Raw genomic sequence first — 21,637 nt, forward strand, 5'->3', positions numbered from 1 at the left:
CCCCCATGTTGCATCTCCTCTCCCTCATATCAGGGAGATCATATGATAGTTGTCTTTCTCTGATTGACTTATTTCGCTAAGCATGATACCCTCTAGTTCCATCCACGTTGTCGCAAATGGCAAGATTTCATTTCTTTTGATGGCTGCATAGTATTCCATTGTGTATATATACCACTTCTTCTTTATCCATTCGTCTGTTGATGGACATCTAGGTTCTTTCCATAGTTTGGCTATTGTAGACATTGCTGCTATAAACATTCGGGTGCACGTGCCCCTTCGGATCACTACGTTTGTATCTTTAGGGTAAATACCCAGCAGTGCAATTGCTGGGTCATAGGGTAGTTCTATTTTCAACATTTTGAGGAACCTCCATGCTGTTTTCCAGAGTGGTTGCACCAGCTTGCATTCCTACCAACAGTGTAGGAGGGTTCCCTTTTCTCCGCATCCTCGCCAGCATCTGTCATTTCCGGACTTGTTAATTTTAACCATTCTGACTGGTGTGAGGTGGTATCTCATTGTGGTTTTGATTTGTATTTCCCTGATACCGAGTGATATGGAGCACTTTTTCATGTGTCTGTTGGCCATCTGGATGTCTTCTTTTCAGAAATGTCTATTCATGTCTTCTGCCCATTTCTTGATTGGATTATTTGTTCTTTGGGTGTTGAGTTTGCTAAGTTCTTTATAGATTCTGGACACTAGCCCTTTATCTGATATGTCGTTTGCAAATATCTTCTCCCATTCTGTCAGTTGTCTTTTGGTTTTGTTAACTGTTTCCTTTGCTGTGCAAAAGCTTTTGATCTTGATAAAATCCCAATAGTTCATTTTTGCCCTTGCTTCCCTTGCCTTTGGCAATGTTCCTACGAAGATGTTGCTGCGGCTGAGGTCAAAGAGGTTGCTGCGTGTGTTCTCCTCAAGGATTTTGATGGATTCCTTTCTCACATTGAGGTCCTTCATCCATTTTGAGTCTATTTTTGTGTGTGGTGTAAGGAAATGATCCAATTTCATTTTTCTGCATGTGGCTATCCAATTTTCCCAACACCATTTATTGAAGAGGCTGTCTTTTTTCCATTGGACATTCTTTCCTGCTTTGTCGAAGATTAGTTGACCATAGAGTTGAGGGTCTATTTCTGGGCTCTCTATTCTGTTCCATTGGTCTATGTGTCTGTTTTTGTGCCAGTACCATGCTGTCTTGATGATGACAGCTTTGTAATAGAGCTTGAAGTCCGGAATTGTGATGCCACCAACTTTGGCTTTCTTTTTCAATATTCCTTTGGCTATTCGCAGTCTTTTCTGGTTCCATATAAATTTTAGGATTATTTGTTCCATTTCTTTGAAAAAAATGGATGGTACTTTGATAGGAATTGCATTAAATGTGTAGATTGCTTTAGGTAGCATAGACATTTTCACAATATTTATTCTTCCAATCCAGGAGCATGGAACATTTTTCCATTTCTTTGTGTCTTCCTCAATTTCTTTCATGAGTACTTTATAGTTTTCTGTGTATAGATTCTTAGTCTCTTTGGTTAGGTTTATTCCCAGGTATCTTATAGTTTTGGGTGCAATTGTAAATGGGATGGACTCCTTAATTTCTCTTTCTTCTGTCTTGTTGGTGTAGAGAAATGCGACTGATTTCTGTGCATTGATTTTATATCCTGACACTTTACTGAATTCCTGTACAAGTTCTAGCAGTTTTGGAGTGGAGTCTTTTGGGTTTTCCACATATAATATCATATCATCTGCGAAGAGTGATAGTTTGACTTCTTCTTTGCCGATTTGGATGCCTTTAATTTCTTTTTGTTGTCTGATTACTGAGGCTAGGACTTCTAGTACTATGTTGAATAGCAGTGGTGATAACGGACATCCCTGCCGTGTTCCTGACCTTAGCGGAAAAGCTTTCAGTTTTTCTCCATTGAGAATGATATTTGCGATGGGTTTTTCATAGATGGCTTTGATAATATTGAGGTATGTGCCCTCTATCCCTACACTTTGAAGAGTTTTGATCAGGAAGGGATGCTGTACTTTGTCAAATGCTTTTTCAGCATCTATTGAGAGTATCATATGGTTCCTGTTCTTTCTTTTATTAATGTGTTTTATCACATTGATTGATTTGCGGATGTTGAACCAACCTTGCAGCCCTGGAATAAATCCCACTTGGTCGTGGTGAATAATCCTTTTAATGTACTGTTGAATCCTATTGGCTAGTATTTTGGTGAGAATTTTTGCATCTGTGTTCATCAAGGATATTGGTCTGTAGTTCTCTTTTTTGATGGGATCCTTTTCTGGTTTGGGGATCAAGGTGATGCTGGCCTCATAAAATGAGTTTGGAAGTTTTCCTTCCATTTCTATTTTTTGGAACAGTCTCAGGAGAATAGGAATTAGTTCTTCTTTAAATGTTTGGTAGAATTCCCCTGGGAAGCCGTCTGGCCCTGGGCTTTTGTCTGTTTGGAGATTTTTGATGACTGTTTCAATCTCCTTACTGGTTATGGGTCTGTTCAGGCTTTCTATTTCTTCCTGGTTCAGTTGTGGTAGTTCATATGTCTATAGGAATGCATCCATTTCTTCCAGATTGTCAAATTTGTTGGCATAGAGTTGCTCATAATATGTTCTTATAATTGTCTGTATTTCTTTGGTGTTAGTTGTGATCTCTCCTCTTTCATTCATGATTTTATTGATTTGGGTCCTTTCTCTTTTCTTTTTGATAAGTCTGGCCAGGGGCTTATCAATCTTATTAATTCTTTCAAAGAACCAGCTCCTAGTTTCGTTGATTTGTTCTATTGTTTTTTTGGTTTCTATTTCATTGATTTTTGCTCGGATCTTTATGATTTCTCTTCTCCTGCTGGGTTTAGTGTTTCTTTCTTGTTCTTTCTCCAGCTCCTTTAGGTGTAGGGTTAGGTTGTGTACTTGAGACCTTTCTTGTTTCTTGAGAAAGGCTTGTACCGCTATATATTTTCCTCTCAGGACTGCCTTAGTTGTGTCCCACAGATTTTGAACTGTTGTATTTTCATTATCATTTGTTTCCATGAATTTTTTCAATTTTTCTTTAATTTCCTGGTTGACCCATTCATTCTTTAGAAGGATGCTGTTTAGTCGCCATGTATTTGGGTTTTTTCCAAATTTCCTCTTGTGATTGAGTTCTAGCTTCAGGGCATTGTGGTCTGAAAATATGCAGGGAATGATCCCAATCTTTTGATACCGGTTGAGACCTGATTTAGAACCAAGGATGTGATCTATTCTGGAGAATGTTCCATGTGCACTAGAGAAGAATGTGTATTCTGTTGCTTTGGGATGAAATGTTCTGAATATATCTGTGATGTCCATCTGGTCCAGTGTGTCATTTAAGGCCTTTATTTCCTTGTTGATCTTTTGCTTGGAAGGTAAAGATACTTTTAAAATTTCTATAAAAACAGGTTGAAGATGAGAGCTTTGTTTAAGGATGTTCAGCTCCTGTAGTGTTTGAACTGCCTTAGCCTTTTTGTTTCTAGGGATGGACTCAAATATTCCTTCGCTCATTAAAATATCCATTTTGGTTTTCCTTTCCCATTCAGTTTTCTTTGCACTCAGCCCATTCTCTTATTCCCTTTATTACATGCGCTGCTTATTTTTCCTTCTCGTCTCTTCTTATTTTCCTTCTCTTCTCTTCCTTTCCCTGGCTGTTGTCAAACAGCTCTAAATATGAGCTCTCATTTTTCCCTAGGGGCTTCACATCTGTATAAAAACACACACCTGTGCACACTCACAACACATGCTCACCCACATCTCCCTTTCTAGACATTCTATCTTCTTCAGATCTCTCAATTTCTCAAAGCTGAATTTCTCAAGGCACTGGCTGACTCTCTTTTCTTACCACCTATGGGCTTCTCAATCCTCACCTCAGTTTCTCCAGTACTTGCCATTCAAAGGAAAACACTGACCCAGAAACTGAAAATGAATTCACTCTCTGTCTTTGTAACCACTTTACTAACTTCCCCTCAAGGGCACTCTTTTTTTCACCTATCCATTTCTTTGGGTTTCTAGGAAGCCTGCTGACCACTAGCGGAAAGCCAACTCTGACAGAAGATTCCTTCACTCTCCTGAGAGACAACCACAAACAGACAAGGTTTTATCCCTGTCAGGTTTCTCTTAACTCTTCCCCTCACTCCAGACACAATGCCTGGAAGAGGCTTGGGAGGCTCAAGTCTAAGCTTCTGTGACTGTGTTCAGAGTAGAAACATTTCTGAGCACAATTTTACCAAAATAACAACATGACAGAATCAATCATCATAACAGCTACAGTTAGTCACTACAGCAGGTACATTCTTGCCCATTTTCTCTGTGTTGGTTCAGCTACTCAACCAAAAGCCTCTTCCATAACTTATGAAACATAACCCTGTAGCTAGCTCCATTACCTCCATGATGACAATGTGTTAGCCATAGACTACTCCAGATCATTTGCATTCTCAGCAATTTATTTGTTAAACAGAAAACAGAGTGCACATCAATTCATCTGCTCGGAGGTAAACTTAGAGGAGCAGACACATAAACAAAACCAAGAATCTAAATAAAATCATCAAATGGCTTCCAGAAAGGAAAGATGCAGTATAAAGTGTGGGTGACAAAGAGGAGTAACATCTAAGAGGAACTTCATGTAACATGTTCCTCTTATGTCTTTAAAATAAATTCCTATTTTTGAAACTTGATTTTAAAAAGCTTCTTTACAGGCCACCTAGGTGGCACAGTCCATTAAGCACCTGGCTCTTGGTTTTGGCTCAGGTCATGATCTCACTGTCCTTGTGAGATTGAGCCCCACATCAGACTCTGTGCTCAGAGCAGAGTTAGCTTGGATTTTCCCTCACCTCTCCTGTTCCTCCTGCTCATGCTTTTCTCAAATAAATAAATAAATTTTAAAATAAATAAACCTTAAAAAAATAAAAAAAATTAAAATTTCTTTCCAATTGACATTCTAGAAACACAAGTTTTACAGTGGTATCAATGAATTTATTTTTGAATAAATTTTGAATTTATTTTTAAAAGGATACTAACTTGCTAGACTATATTCGTCATGACCTAAAGCACTGTAAAGGCAAGCAGCTAGCACAAGAGTGAAAATAAACTATTTTGTTCTTGCTACTGAGTCTGTGTGAGCCTGAGATGAGGGATTTTTGGTTTTGTTTCGTTTTTCTTTACTTGAAAATGCTAAGTGCAACATGTAAAAATATTTCTTGAACATTTTTTTGTAAAGGCTATGCCACTCTTATCTTTGATTCTTTAATGTCTCAAAGTAGCATGGATTCTTACAACTTATCTCACTTTTGACCATAAAAATGAGAATCACCATTATTAAACCAACCTATACCATTGTAAAATCTTTAAAACACCTCCTGTTTTTGTACATTTATTCTTAAATTTTCTTGGTGTTTTAAACCAAAAAAAACAAAAAAACAAAAAAAACAAAAAAAAAACACAGAATTCAAACTGCTATAATAATATTATAAAAAATAACTCGTTCTTTTTTTCCTTAGAAAATATTATCGATTGCAGGGGAAAATGTACTGCTATGTATAATCACTTTTTTAATTTGTCAAATTGGTGAACATGAATATGGATGTTCCTGACTTTCAATTAGAATTATAAAAATCTTTAGTGCTATCCCAAGGGGATTTTTTTTTTTTTTTTGAGACTGGTAAATTAAAAAAAAAAAAAATTCTCAAGGTAACTTGTTCGCCATATCATTTAGGCCAAATATGCAACAATACATGACTAGATTTTATTTCCATATCCATTTTCTTTTTAATGAATCCTAATACTCTCTTGACATAATGAAATTATATAACAAAATAACAGGCACCATTTCAAATCAACATAATCAGGGATTACTAGCATCTGTTCAGGCTAAGAGCCGACAATGTATGACTCAGGACATTTCTTTGCATAGCGTATGCTGATAAAAGGCTTAACTTAAGGGGCACCTGGCTGGCTCAGTCAGTAGAGCATGCAACTCTTGACCCCAGGGTCTGAGTTCAAGCCCCACATTGGGTGTGGAGCTTATGAAATAAATAAATAAATAAATAAATAAATAAATGGCTTGACTGATAAAGTGCTCAAGGGCATTGTGGGACTTAAGTTTCCCTTCCTCCCTCTTCATACACTTCAATTATGATATTGATAGGTCCGTAATCAAAAGAGCAAGACTGATACAAAGCAAAGGTCAAGCAAAACTTTATTTCGTGCCAAGCATCGAGAATCAAACTGACCGTCGGGGCCGCCTCTTACAGAGACGCCAACCCCTCCCTGCCTTACCGACTAACTTTTAAAGGGCAAGGGCCATGTGGTTGAGCCTGGCCACACACAGGTGGCCAATGAGATTGCAACACACAGAGAAAGCTGCATTGTCATGCTAGGTCACACACAAGTGACCAACTGAATCACAATTTACCCTATAGTAGATATTTGAACTAGCCTATCTCCTTGGTCAGAATTGGCGCCCAAAAGGCACCCAAAAGGCAGGGCCCACACTCCTTGGTAGCTAGGGAGACAGTATGCGCGCCCCACTGATTGGATGTCTCCACCTGGCCTGACCCGCCCTTGTATTTGGGCTTTGTTACCTGGGACTGGTTTCCCCAGACTTGCTTGTAAGTAAGTCCCTGGGGAGGGCTGGGGGTGGGGGGCAGGGCCATTTTAAGTTTACTGCATAAACAACAAAATGGCTCTTTAACCTGTTGGCAATGCTCTGGCTAAATAGGTCCTTACAATATGATTCCACTTTTCCATATGTTTCTGCTGCTAGTCACTGGAATCTCTCATGGTGAAAACATTAACTAACATCTTAGTAAAAACACTTTTCTACTTCATGCTACTAAATAGTGATAATTATTCATATTGGAGTTTGCTTTATTAACATGAATTTAATCCAGCGGTATGGCTATTTGACTAACAACATGAAAAAGATTTATTGTTAATATGATGTCATTGGCAAATATTCTCAGCATTTTCTTGTAAGTAATACAAATCTGTCCCAGTTTATTCATCTGGAAAAGTAAATGTAGCAGTTTTACATATCCATGGTCAATTTTTGCTACTAATTTTATTTAATAGTTCTTATTTCTACTTATAAAAAGACATGATTTCAATATAACTTTTTTTTTTTTTTTTTTTTTTTTTTTTTTTTGTAATTAGACTACTAGAGAAGTAAGACAAGGTACGAAAGTTAGCTTTTGTGGAGGAGGGATATTACCTGGTTTTGTTTGTTCTGTTTTGTTTTGCTTTTAACTTACCAAAATTTACATTCTGCCCTATCTGGGTGTTTTGGAGACAAAGGTACAAAAAAACTTTTTATTTGATCATTCAGTGCTCCAGTAGTATAAAGCAGTATTTATGATGGTTTGATTGAAGACAATTTTATCTAATCTGGCCTTTCTTATTCACTTAGGTATATACTTCCCCCTGTCTCCCTTGTCTTCACTATTGCAATGCCAATCAGCAGAATAAAGGGGAGAATGAGCCAGAAGATTGTCAACAGGCCATTTCAAGACAGTAAAGCTGCAATTGTTGCTTCTTAGGCTGAAACCTCTAGGAGGCAGAAGTAAAATGTCAGGTGAAAATTGTACCAGCTTGCACAGGGGTACCATGTGCCCTACCACTGCAGTGGCTGAGTGTCAGCCTCCTGTAACTGTCTCCAGTGACCTCAGGGATAAATGAAGAAAAGAACTGGGAAAGCACGTAAGTGGAGCCATGCAGACAATATGTTTGAACCATCAGATATGATAGAAACAGCATCTATTAATGATGACTTAAGGGTCTCTCATGTGTCTATGTGGAAATCAGTAAACCTTAATTTTTACAAACAAATGATACCTTAGGGTGCACGGTTTCACTTGGAAGCAATATATGCCTTCTCCTTTTTGAATAAAATCCCCCATAAACTGACAGGTTTCAACTTCTTTCACTGCAATCAGAAATACTGTCCCCAGGCTATAGACCTCAGTAAGACCATGAATAAAGCATTTACTAACCTACTTTGAAGTTGGCTTTGCTTTTTCTTTTCTTTTCTTTTCTTTTTTTTTTTTTTTTTCCCCAACGGACAACCAGAACTTTGGAAATTCGGATCTCACTGCTTTTTCAGAGGAGAAGCTACTGATGGCAGAGGACTTGAGCCTAAGCGAGCATAAGCCTACTGTGAACAATTCTATTAGCAACACTTTTTAATAAATTTAGATGTGCCAGGTAATCTGCTGAATATAAAATGACTCCACGTGTTCTGTTTATACTTGTAAATTAATAATTTGTACTTCCATATATTGAAGACAATTTCACTTGGGGGCCAGTTTCCTATCTCAACATATTGTTCATATTAGTATTTTGCCCCAAATTCCATACCCCACTTTCATCTGTCTGGCGAATTACTTTTATTCTTCAATCCTGCTCTTTGCATGTTATACATTGATACATTCTGATTTAATATGAACAAAATAACCTTTTATGTCTTATATTACAGCATAGATCACAAGGTAGTATATTTTATGTTTAAATGTCAGACTGCATTATTTGAATGTGGGCTTTTTAAAAAGTAGTCAATATATATTTTTTTAATTCTTAAAAATTAGCATAACGTTTTTCTGATTTATCCAATGGTTGTCTTTGAATTACCAGATGAATCTTGAATATTGAATGGATATTGAAAACAATAAAAATCTTTTATTGTATTTCCACAGAAAAATGGAAAAAAGAAATTAAATGATTTTAGCTTTTGCATTATTTAGTGTACTTTTACTGGAATAATAATTTTGATACATGATACATAAAAATCATAATAATAATTTCAGAAATAAGCTGCTCTTCTTAAAATATAAAGAAAGAGTGGTGGTAAGCCACTAATTTTCTTAATTAACTGAAACATTCTAAAATGTTAATTATAACTTCTTTATAGTATACCCTTATTGCATTTTTTTAATCAAATGACTGCAACCTAAGGCACTGGGTGCACAATTAACTGCTCATTTTTCTCTCAGGGGATTTCTCAAAGCTCCTTACATCATCCTAAGTTACTTTTTGGTTTTGTTGAATTAAATATAGGGTTTCAATTCCCTTTTTCTGTCCATCATGTAATTGCATGGAGAAACCAGGATCATCTCTAACCCTCATTAATTCCATCAACAGACTCAAAGTTAATTTTATTTGCTGTTTTCTCACCTTATAGTAAGTGTAATTATACTCAAATGTAGCAATACAAATATATTTATTTCTTTCATTCAGGAACAATTTCTTAAGAAAGACTGTAGAAAATAACTTAGCTTTAATTTTAAGATTTTATCCTTTTGAAATATTAACCTGCATGCAGGTACACCACGTAAATGAACAAGTCACTCATCTTTCTCTTCTATGTACCATTTTATTCTTTTGAGTAATTGCTAAAAATCAGAATAAAACCTGTGATTTTATTTTAAAAATAACAATACACTAAAAAAGAAAAAACAAATGACAATATACTGAAATGTGGGGACCTGACTGTAATACAGAACCGGATGGGCAAATTCAGGGGGTAATGGAGGGAAAGGAGGCTACACATAATCAGGGAAGGTAAAGTCATGGGTGTACTGATTAATCTCATGATGAGAAGCAATTCAACACTATAAAATTCCCAGTTTTCCAGATAATAGAACAATAATTCCGCATGAAGAAATATTATTTAAACTTCATTTGGCATAGAAGTAAGACGTTTCCATTGCTAAATGGTACAGAAACATCACTGTTATGTACAGTGAATAAATGCAAATTTCCATGAATCCCAAACATTAAGAGAACATCACTGCAACACTACCTGAGGAAAAAATTAAGTATAAACATGCCATACAGTTGTTATCGTAAGCTTTAAAGATGTATTATAAAGGGTAGAAAAACCCACTTCTGGTAGATTAATGTCAACTGTATCTCTCTCTCCATGTATATATATATACATATACAGACACATACTTAATAATGTATACAAACACACACACACACACATATATATAAATGTCAAAATGAAACACTTAATAAATACTTTAGAAAGGTACTTAGAAATCTTTATGGTATGACCCTAACATAAAATGTCTTTTTTAGTTTTGTATTTAATTCTATATTTTCTACTTCATGATCCCTTCAGAATACATTATTTGGAATATCCTGAACCGATTTCCTGAACACATTTATTGCTAAAAATATGCATCAGCAAGAGTTCTTTACAATTCTGTTTTAAAAGATCCATATTGTTTGAATCATCTTTTGTGTGTTTTCAAAGAAAGTTGCCTTTGCCTTTAGCATACATCTTATTTAATTTTTATTTTATCGGTTTAGTCCCAGCTTATTTGCTAGAAATATGCTGTATTTGTTTTTGTAGATTTTTTTTTTTCTGTTCTTGTTAGTACCTCTCATACTGCTTTTTTTCAAAAGATTTTATTGGGGTGCCTGAGTGGCTCAGTGGGTTAAGCCTCTGCCTTTGTCTCAGGTCATGATCTCAGGGTCCTGGGATCAAGCCCCACATCGGGCTCTCTGCTCAGCAGGGAGCTTCCTCCTCTCTCTCTCTGCCTGCCTCTCTACTTGTGATCTCTCTCCGTGTGTCAAATAAATAAATAAAATCTTAAAAAAAAAAAAAAGATTTTATTTATTTCTTTGAGAAAGAGAGAGAGAGAGGAGACAGCCTGAGCAGTGGGAGGGCAGAAGGACAGGAGGACAGGAAGGCAGACTCCCTGCGGAGCAGAGCCCAATACAGAGCTTGATAATCAAGGACTGTGAGATAGTGACCTCAGCGGACAATACTCACTGACTACATAGTTCTGGGGCTGGGTTCTGAAGGTCATGTTCATAGTCCTGTATGATTTCCTATCCTGCACCTTCTCTTTATATGGAGGGGACTGGAACAGTGATTCCTAGTATTCCTGGAGTCTACTCTCACTTTGTCTATGTTTAGCATCAGCAAACCTAAAATTGGAGGGACAGTGAACCACATGAAGCTATGACAAAAAACTCAAATGAAACGAATCCTCAACTTCAACAGTAGTCTTTCTGATACCACATGGAATTAGAGAAAGTGTGTTGAAGGGGAAATCAAAGTATGGAGAAGAAGTTTTAATGGATTGCAAATATCATCACACTTTTGCACAATTTTACAAATACATATGACCACGAAAGTATGCTCACTGCTGGAACTCCTCTCAGAGCCTACGAAGGAGCTGGCTTAAGTGGGGCTTAGCCTCATCAGCTCCCAAGTAAAGGTACCTCTCAGTAGCAGCTGGAAATAAACACATTAGAAGCAAAAAGGAATGGAGATGCCACGGAGAAAAAGACAGCAGAAGGAAGCCAGGCCGGGCATAAAAAAAAAAAGCAGCTTTGAGTCTGGGGCAAACATTGAGCCAGTGGCTCTGAGGAGCAGAGTCTGAGCAGGGGTATCCCGGCTTCGGCATTTCAATCTGGGCTCCTCTGCAAAATTCCTTGAGTGACCGTGACATCTGAATTAATGGAAATCACTTCACTTTACAAGATATTTATTGAGGGCTTATTAGGCTCAATGTACTGGCTATTTTTTCTCAATCTATATAGCATTGCAGAATAATGGGATTACATATTATGAGGGTTCTAAAAAAAGATGGGAGCTATGTTCTGAGAGTCTTAAGATGTAAATTAGGTCTGACAGTTGATATAATGGAGGCAATTATTTTCTCTATTTGAGGAGATCAAATTTCAAGGAGTATAGAAGGTTTGAGGAGTCTGAAAACTAAATAGTTTTAAGAGAAAAAAAAATCCAATGACAAGAGAGAACAACATGAATAAATTTGTTTTGGAAGCTAAAATTTGCAGAGATGTACCCCAGCATGGAAGAGCTTAGACAATCTGAACAAATATTTTTTGCCGACTTCAGGTGCATTTATCTCTCAAACACAATGGCTCACCTACAGCCTCTTGTGTCTTTCTCCCTCAGTTCTCTGTGGCAGGAATGGCCTCTCCACTCACCTCTGCCTAGTTACCTCCTACGCACCCTTCAGTGCTGCTCTCCTGTAAGCTCTTTCTGCCTTATTCATAACACAATAAATTACTCTTTCCTATGTGTTTTCACAGTATTTTGCATATCCCATTTTATTATAATGATTTCATGTCTAACTCTCCCTATTAAACTGAAGTCTTTGAGGATTTTGGGTAGTGGTTAATTTATCTTTGTAACCCCTATGTGCTTAGCACAGTACTTTGCATTCAGAGGTATTCAATAAACATTTGATGAATGAATGAAGGAAAAGAATTTAAAAATATGCAATGGTTTTGCCAATATCCCTTAAGGGTCTTCTTTCATTGCTGCTGTATTCCTGAGAAAAACTGCAATAAAATTCAGTCTGTTTTATATCGTATCTTACTAAAAAGAAATACAAACTTACTGAAGTACAAAAACAAAGAAACAAAACCCTAAGAATATATATATATATGTACATATGCCTAAAGAAAATATGTTCGAGAACACATTTCTCATAAACCAAGAGAATAAAAATATGTAAATCTGTTGAAATTGTTAAATACTATGAATTCCCTGCTGCCACTATATTAATCTGCTTGCATTTTTATTAACATTATAAAACAATAGGAAAGTAAAGTGAGTTTTAATATAGTCTACCTAAGTATACATATTTATTGCTTTCCTTTCCAATATCTATAATGATTTAGTGTTACAAAATTGATGGGTGGGTTTTGGTCAACTTCATCAAGTGATACATTAATAAATTATTTGTAAAGTTTTATATATATAGGGGAGGGGAGGGGAGGGGCAGAGAACCCAACCACACACACCCGGGGTGGGAGGTACAGAGCAAAAGGGAGAGAGAGAGAATCCTCAAACAGAGTCTCTGCTGAGTGTGGAGACTGACACAGGGCTCAATCTCACAACCCATTATAACACCATGACCCAAGCGGAAATCAAGAGTCAAACATTTGGGGTGCTGGGTGGCTCAGTGGGTTAAGTCTCTGCGTTCAGCTCAGGTCATGGTCTCAGGGTCCTGGAATCAAGCCCCACATCAGGCTCTCTGCTTGGCGAAGAGGCTTCCCCCTCTCTCTCTGCCTGCCTCTCTACTTGTGTGCTCTCTCTCTCTCTCTCTCTGTCAAATAAATAAGTAAATAAATCTTAAAAAAAAAAAGAGTCAAACACTTAACTGACTGAGCCACCCACTCGTCCCTGCATTGATAAATTCTAAAGAAGGATAATACAATAAATTATATTAAAATATACTCTCTCCCCCTCAAAAAAAAAAAAAAAAACCCATAAAAAGAACATCTTTAATTTTACTGGAATTACTCCAACGAAGGTATCAATGTGCAAACCCTTATGAAATTGAGTGCAAAGTGAAAAATGCAATTTAAGGTATGAGCTGTAGTGCATGGAGTTCCTCCTCCTGAAAATTGGAGAAGACCTACACATTGTTGCAATCTATGCGAAGGATGTTAGACAATCATTTAGTTGTGACAGGGAAGGCATTCAGATATTTAGCAGGCTGGCGTTGAATTTCTTAATATAGTTGACCCTTGAACAACATGGGTTTGAAGACACATGTCCACTTTCTGTACATTTTTAAAAGTCCACAGCAAAAGCCACAAGGTGTGTATTTACAACTGCCCATCCTAGTCTCCCGGGACCCAATAGATGTCAACTGGAAGAGAGGTCTTACCTGTTACCCCTGAGTACCCAGTGAGGCCCTCAGAGGCTCCCCACAGCTCCCAAGCACACAGGAAGGAAAGGGCTGCAGGCTGCCCTGTGTGCCATGGAGTGGCCAGGTTAAGCAGATGCCATAGAGAACTGCCATAGAGAACAGAGACAGAGTCAGACAAAGGTGGAGGAACATGTCCAGAGGGCAGAGGCGGCAATGTACAGGGGGCCCGATACCACTGATTGACCTGGCCTCCAAGTCTTCCATGAGCCCAGCTCCAGGCTTCTGAGCCAAATGCAGATCCTCTTTCCTAGCAGTGGCCAGCCCTGCAGTCTTCTGGAAGCCAGTGTGCTCATATGTAGGCACAGCTGCTACCGGCCACGGGCTGGCCATGCACCCCCTGGGGGATGGGGCAGCTGTACTGAGCCTCTAGGCTACTGTCACTATTCATAGGCCTATCTGGGGTTGGCTTCAGCTAAACCCAGGCCACACAGTGCAGAATTTGGCCATCCCTGTTCAGGCTTGCAGCCACCAGAACCCCTTTCCCAGCCAGGCCTGGCCCACATACAGGTGGATATTTCATGTGCACGGTACTATAAATGTATTTTCCTTAAGGTTTTCTTAATAACATTTTCTTTCCTCTACTTACTTTATTTTAAGAATATAGTATATAACACATGTAACATACAAAATATGTGTTTTGATAATAATACTATGTTTAATAACATAAATATCATTGGTTATGTTATTGGTAAGGCTTCTGGGTAACAGCAGGCTATTAGTTAAGTTGCTGGGGGGTCAAAAGTTATGGGGAAATTTTCAACTGTACAGGGGTTGGCACCCCTACCCCCTAGTTGTTCAAAGGCAAATTGTACAGTTACATTAATTTTTCCTGTTAATTCTAATTTAGCTTCAAAACTTTGTTATGAATCATGATGTAATGTGACATACCTTATGAGTATATATGGTGTCCTACGGATGACTGCTTCCTCATGCAAGTAAAAATTCTTAGACCTAGAATCCAAATGTCCACAGACCCTTTCTTATATTTACTGGGTAAGGGACAATATTAATTGTTATAAAAACTTCTGTTCCCACCTTGCTCTTGCCACATCCTGGATCTCAACAACTTTATTTCTAAACTATCCCCAATTATTTTTGTGTGTAAGTGGAGAGGATACTTAGTCTCAATCTTCTCATTGAAGATTTGCTTCCCTCCGGAGTGATCCCCATTGCTTCCACAGCTTCTAATGCTCTTGTAAAACTGTGTCAGTCTCTGAAGGCGGTAATTACTCACCTCTACCTACCAGAAACTGTACCTCTTCCTAGCATGACCCAGGCCTGCGGTGGGCCAGAGTGGGGCAATGGGAAGGAATGGGCTCATTCCCAGCTCTTGTCCCCAGCACTCAAATCTGTTGCCTCTGGTTTCAAACATACTTATCTTAGATTCACAAGTTTACTCAATGTGGCTCAAAAAAAAAAAAAAAAAAAGACTCAGATCAAAGACCGGCAGAAATATTATGCCCTTTATTTCCTTGCCTGTCTTTCTTCTCAAGACTTCTGTATACACACACACACACACACACACACACTCAAATAGATTAAGAGAAAACTTAAACTAAACACATTTTTAGATTTTTCTTTTTTTTTTTTTCCCAACCCAAACAAAGTCTTCTTTGTTGCCTCCAACAGATGTGAATCATTATTGGGAAATTTGCCTCTTACCAATTCAGCAAAGAGCTAGATCTTGGATAAACTAAACACATTATTTTTTCCCTCATGTTGCATATGGGCACCAAAAGGGAAAAACAAATCATAGTTTACAAATACGGCTTTTATTTTGAATCATTTTTAAATTATTTTTACACAGAGTCAGTAAAAAAAAAAAAAAAATTAAGTGAATGGTGGTGGTCTAAGAGATAAGAAATTCAGCCCTACTTACATCCACATATGTAACAACTACCACAGAGGATTTATTGAAAGATTGAATGAGTTAATATTCATAAAGGACCTAGAACAGTATCTCGCCATAATAAGTGTATAGATGACAGATGTAGCAATCATTTGATTTGTGTTGGCAGAACTGTGCCCGGGGGTAAATAGATAAAAGAGAAAAGGCAAATGAAACACAGTGGAATATTACACATCCAGCCTGGTTTGTCAATGTATTCTTCAACATCACTCTTCCTCGCTAAGAATTTTTTTTTTTTTTTTTTTTTTTTTTGAGAGAGAGATAAAATGTGAGTGGGGGTTGGTCTGTGCAAAGAGAAAGGAGAGAAAAAATCTTAAGCAGGTTCCATGCTCAGCATAGAGCCCAATGCAGGGCTGGACCTCAAGACCATGAGATCATGACCTGAGGGGAAATCAATAGTCCAAGGATTAACTGACTGAGGGATCCACCTAGGCCCCTACCCCATCTGAAGATTTTGAGGTTGCTCCATTAGTTCCAATCCCACAGCTCAGATTCAGACTTAGAAGGGTTGCATTAGAGCAACATACAGAACATTGTTTATGCAGCTCCAAGTCATTCAGTTGTTTCTTTCAGCTCATCTTCTGATTCCAATAATGACATTTTGCCTCCGGGGTTCTTCATAATTCTAGCTTCAGGTAGCAAATGTCAACTTTGTGCTGCTGTTTGGTTTTGTTTTCAAAACATTCCATTTCCTCTCCAGTCTCTGACTTCACGGAGGCAATCTGATTTCTAAACAAGGATTTTTAAGTAAACTTATATTTAAGAAAAGCTTTTGAAAGTTTATGTTTTCACAGCAGTTGCCTAGTTTACAATTCCACAAACGATGCAAGAGACTTCCAGCTGATCTGCATTGTCTACACGGACAACTTAATTTCATATTTTTAATTTTTGATGTTCTTTTAACCACACAATTATATAGTACACATCTGTTGAGAGTTTCAACCAGGTGAGGAACCTCAGAGTTTAACTTGAACAAAAGACAAGTGTAGAATAAATGCAGGTGGAAAAGAGTTACTTTTACGTTGAATGATACTTGCTAATAAAATATACAATTTCTTCCAATCCATCTTTTGAATATGTTGTACCATTATTGGAAAACAATAATAAATCATAATTTTTCTTTTTCTTCATGAAAAGATTTTCAAATCTGTGAATCCCCTGCTTCCTTTATTATTTAAAGGCAAATTCATTTTTTTTCAAATTGAATGATCAGAATTCTGTGTGATACAATGTTTTCAAATATACATAATAATATGTTAATATTCATATATTCATATTTACGAAATGAACAGAAATTAAGAACTTTTTACATGATTAGTACTTAAAAATAGTAGAGCTTTGATTTTTTTTTATTGCAATGATTTCTAATGGACACATACTGGGAAGTACTACAGATTTTTAAAAAATATTTTATTTATTTATTTGACACAGAGAGAGAGATCACAAGTAGGCGGAGAGGCAGGCAGAGAAAGAGGGTGAAGCAGGCTCCCTGCTGAGCAGAGAGTCCGATGGGGGGAGGGGTTTGATCCCAACCCTGGGATCACAACCCAGGAAGGCAGAGGCTTAACCCTTTGAGCCACCCAGGAACCCCTACAAATTACATTTTTAAAAGGATCATGTTAATACTTTGTGTAAGTGAGACCTAAAATTAAAGAATACAGCATAGGATGTGAGTGCAAATAACAGGTAAATAAACCAGTGAAAATGCGCTTGAAACCGGAAAATATTAAATAGCTGAAAAAGATCTTCAACAACTTGCATGGTCCCCTTCAATCAACTTAAAAACAGTCTGTTTATAATTTTCTATTGAAAATTCTCATTTCTTTGGGGTAAATACCTAGTATTGCAATTGCTAGGTCATAGGGTAGCTCTGTTTTTAACATTTTGAGGAACCCCCATACTATTTTCCAGAGGAGCTGATACAGCCACTTGCATTCCCACCGACAAGTGTAAGAGGGTTCCCTTTTCTCCACAACCTTGCCAACACTTGCTGTTTCCTGCCTTGTTAATTAAAAAAAGAAAAGAAAAGGAAGAAAGAAAGAAAATTCTCATTTTTTTAAAAAAGATTTTAGTTATTTATTTATTTGACAGAGACAGCGAAAGAGAGAGAGTGTGAGAGAGTGAGCACAGGCAGGGGGAGCAGCAGAGGGAAAGGGAGAAGCAGGCTCTCCGCTGAGCAGAGATCCCAGTGTGGGGCGCAATCCTAGGACCCTGGGATCATGATCTGAGCCGAAGGCAGATGCTTAATGACTGAGCCACCCAGTTGCCCCCAAAATTCTCATTTAATTCCTCTTAGTGTAACATATTGGAGTTTTATAAATATAAATATAGTATCATACAAACACACACAAATAGAAATGCGAATATATACTTTGAGTGTATTCTCATCTTCTCTCATAGAAAAATTACATGAAAACAAGTCATGAGAAATTCAAACCACTCCTTATTGGGGCTTAAGTATGAGGTAACAATGGTGTCACATGCCCAGAATCAGTATACAGCAAACCCCACAAGGCCATCTGCAAACTTGTCGTTTCAGTCATTGAAGTTGCCTAGGGATGTGTAGTTGGTGTGACTGATCTTAAGTTAACTTCTATCCCACATACTTAGCAGATCTCCAAAGCTTGATATAGTCATCAACTGAGCTGTTTTGTTTAAATTGAAAATAATGGTTTACTCTTCTGTGTCAAAAAGAAAATCCTTTAATTCGATTTTATGATTTTTATGAGCTTAACTGGACAATATGATTTAGGAAAGAAACAACACAGAACCCCATCTATATTTCCTTATATGCATGAAGAGAAAATTATTTATTCTAGAAACAGTTATATTAAGCTAATTCTTTCTTAAGACAATGATTTTATTTGTAAAGGGAGGGTAATTACAGTATCGTGATACAATCAAAGAAAAAAAGACCACCATATCAGCAGTGATAAAAATAACCACCATTTCATTTAAATTCAGATGACAGAGAGAAATGTATTTAGCAAACTTTCCTTCCCAAATTCTCATTGGTAATTTACCTTACTGTTTTCCTTGTAAAATTTAGTTTGATGTATGGCAATATATTATTCGATATACTGCCAATGTAGGAGAGTATCATAAAGATACATTTTCCTTCATGCCCATGAAAATATTAGGAAGGTGGCATGTTTCCTTCTCTTATTAAAAAAAAAAAATCAAAATTAAAAAAGTAAAACCATTTCATGTAGCTCTTGAATAAAACAAAAACAAAATTAAAACAGTGTTATAATATTGAGTAGCCATGTTGAATTTATATATCCAAAGCCACATTTTCATCTAAAATATAAATACATATACAAGGCTCTTTTTCTTTTTCTTTTCTTTTTTCCATTTGGGAAAAGGGTCAGGCCAACAGTACATAATAACCGTGCTAAAAAAGATTTAGATCTCTTCCCTTTGGCAACTGGTTTTCTATTTCCTAGAGATGCTGTGTAAAAGGAATATTAGATTGCCTATAACTTGGACTTGGGTGAAATTGGCAGAAAGTTTTACTTTTAAAAATATGTTTAGCTATTCTATAGAATACAATGTGTAAACCATAAAAAGTAAAACTGAAGTCTAGAGTAATAACATGATCTATAAGTAAAAAGATTTAGATCATGATATTCTGCAACCTGAAAGTAATTAGTTTACAAGTGATTGGGATACCTATATATTTTAAAAGAACTACTTAAGAGTGAAAATATGTTCATTTGTTGAATTTTTTAAAGTAAGACCAGTTAAGAGGGAAGAACAGCAGCCATCATAATAATAAAAATGTCCTTAAATTTGATTTATAGAGTTCTATTTTGTCAAGCAGAGTAGTATGCTGCAGTTAACCAATCTCAAGGCAGGACTCTAAACACCTTTGCCCACGGCTTCTTGGTAATGGCAGTCACCAAGGCAACCACAACACAGTCAAGCAGTGAATGGAACAATGTTTTACTTGCATAGATGAGAGAGCAAAATCAGCTTCAGCGGTGTGCATGGGTTCCCCATGCCAGTTGGTCTGCGCTACAACACCCTTCTTATGTGACCATGGAAGAAGGCTGTCCCTTCCTTGCAGAGAGCAGGGTTGTCACAGTGGGGCCAAGACCCATGTGGCATAATCACTTCAGTCAGAGACAAAAGAGCATCCATGAACCCCAAACAGGGAGAAGATATTCCCACAGAAGATGAATAGCACAGCACAGGCTGTGTAGGTTCTTTATCTTTTGATAAGGGGGTGTTCCTAGTTCAAGGCCCATTCTTATGCAGCAAAGTAGAGGCAAGAGACCACATGCAAGGGACTAAGTTTTCCAACATCCTTCATGTTAAAATTTTCATAGATTTCCATACCATTTCAACTGTCATTATATTTCATGTTTCCTATTACGGTGGCAGAACTTTTTAATAAAATTACCTGAGTCTGGTGGTGTATGTATGAGTAAATTTTTCTAAAAATTACTGAACCAGATAATTTTAAAATTTAAGACATACTTATGCTTCCTGGTTATATTTTCATACAAAATTCCATTTTATTCCAATTTGCCAAACTATTGGCAAAAATATTTCCATTGTTTCATTTTTTCAAAAAAAGTCTCTACTATGTCTCTAATTATGCTCATTTTTTTTTTTGTTCTGAATACAGTCTTGGTTATTTTTTCCTTCTTTATTATTGATAAATCCATTCAGATTCAGTTTATTTTAGTACTCATTAAATCTCTTTCCTCTGTGTTATTGGACTAGTTATGCAGACTTTTAAAACCTTTTTTTTTTAAAGTAAAAATGTCTTTTCCTAGATTAACATTTGAGGTTTTACCTTTCCCCGTAAGTGCCTATTGGCCTATAACCCACAAATGAACCCTATAGCATTTTCATTGTTGTTCTAAATGTATTATTATTTGCAGCATGATCTCATCTTTACTTATGAGTATTTAAATTACTTTTTAGAAAAGCTGGATTTGTTAAAATCCATCCAGGTGCCGCAAGAGTTGGAAATTTCAATCCCACCCCCTGACCTTGGGGAGGAGCTAGAGATTGTGTTCAATTACCAATGGCCAATGATTGAATCAATCATGACTATATCATGAAGTCTCCACAAAAGTCCCTAAGGCCTGGGTTTGGAGAGCTTCCAGGCTGGTGAACAAATGGATGTGCTGGGAAGGTAGCACACCTGAAGAAGGCATGAAGCTCTATGTCCCTTTCCCATACCTTGCCCTCTTCCATCTTGTTGCTTTTGAATTGTAGCCTTTTATAATAAATCAGTAATCTAGTAAATAAACTATTTTCTTGATTTCTGTGAGCCATTCTAATGAGAATTTATAACCAATCAGTCACAAGCACAGATGACAACCTGAGTTTTCAATTGGTATCTGAAGTAGGGGACAGTCTAATGGGACACAACGTTTAAGCTGTGGGTTGTGAGCTAACTTCCACTAGTGTCAGGACTGAACTGAATTATAGGAAATGCAGTTAGCTTTCAGAAAGTTGGTCAATTGGTTGGCATGGGGAAAAAGTCCACACATCTGGTATCAGAAGTGTTCTATGTCTAGTCGTACAGGAAAAGATTGTTTTCATTTGAAAGCTCTTTGTAGTCAACAACTAATCAGCTCACTTGATCTATAAACCCCAATTTACTGTCCCCAAATGGTCTGTAGTTTTTTCCCCTCTTGTTTCTTCTAAAATTTTTTATCTTTGCTAATAATGCTTTTTCCCTTTCCCTACCTTAATTTTATTTTGAAGATTTTATTTATTTATTTGACAGAGAGAGACACAGCAAGAGAAGGGACACAAGCAGTGGGAGTGGGAGAGGGAGAAGCAGGCTTCCTGCTGATCAAGAAGAGGATGTCGGTCTCCATCCTAGGACCCTGGGATCATGTCCTGAGCAGAAGCCTTAAAGGCTGAGCCACACAGGCGCTCCTCTACCTTAATTTTTGTCTTCAGTTTAAAATGGTTCCATTATCTTTTAAACAGAAGATATCTGACAAGATCCCTGAATGGAACTTAAGGACAAATACACACATAATATCAAAATAAAGAAATATCA

The sequence above is a fragment of the Lontra canadensis genome, unplaced genomic scaffold, assembly GCF_010015895.1.
Source record: "Lontra canadensis isolate GAN:19392208 unplaced genomic scaffold, GSC_riverotter_1.0 scaffold62, whole genome shotgun sequence".
In the NCBI taxonomy this organism is placed as follows: domain Eukaryota; kingdom Metazoa; phylum Chordata; class Mammalia; order Carnivora; family Mustelidae; genus Lontra; species Lontra canadensis.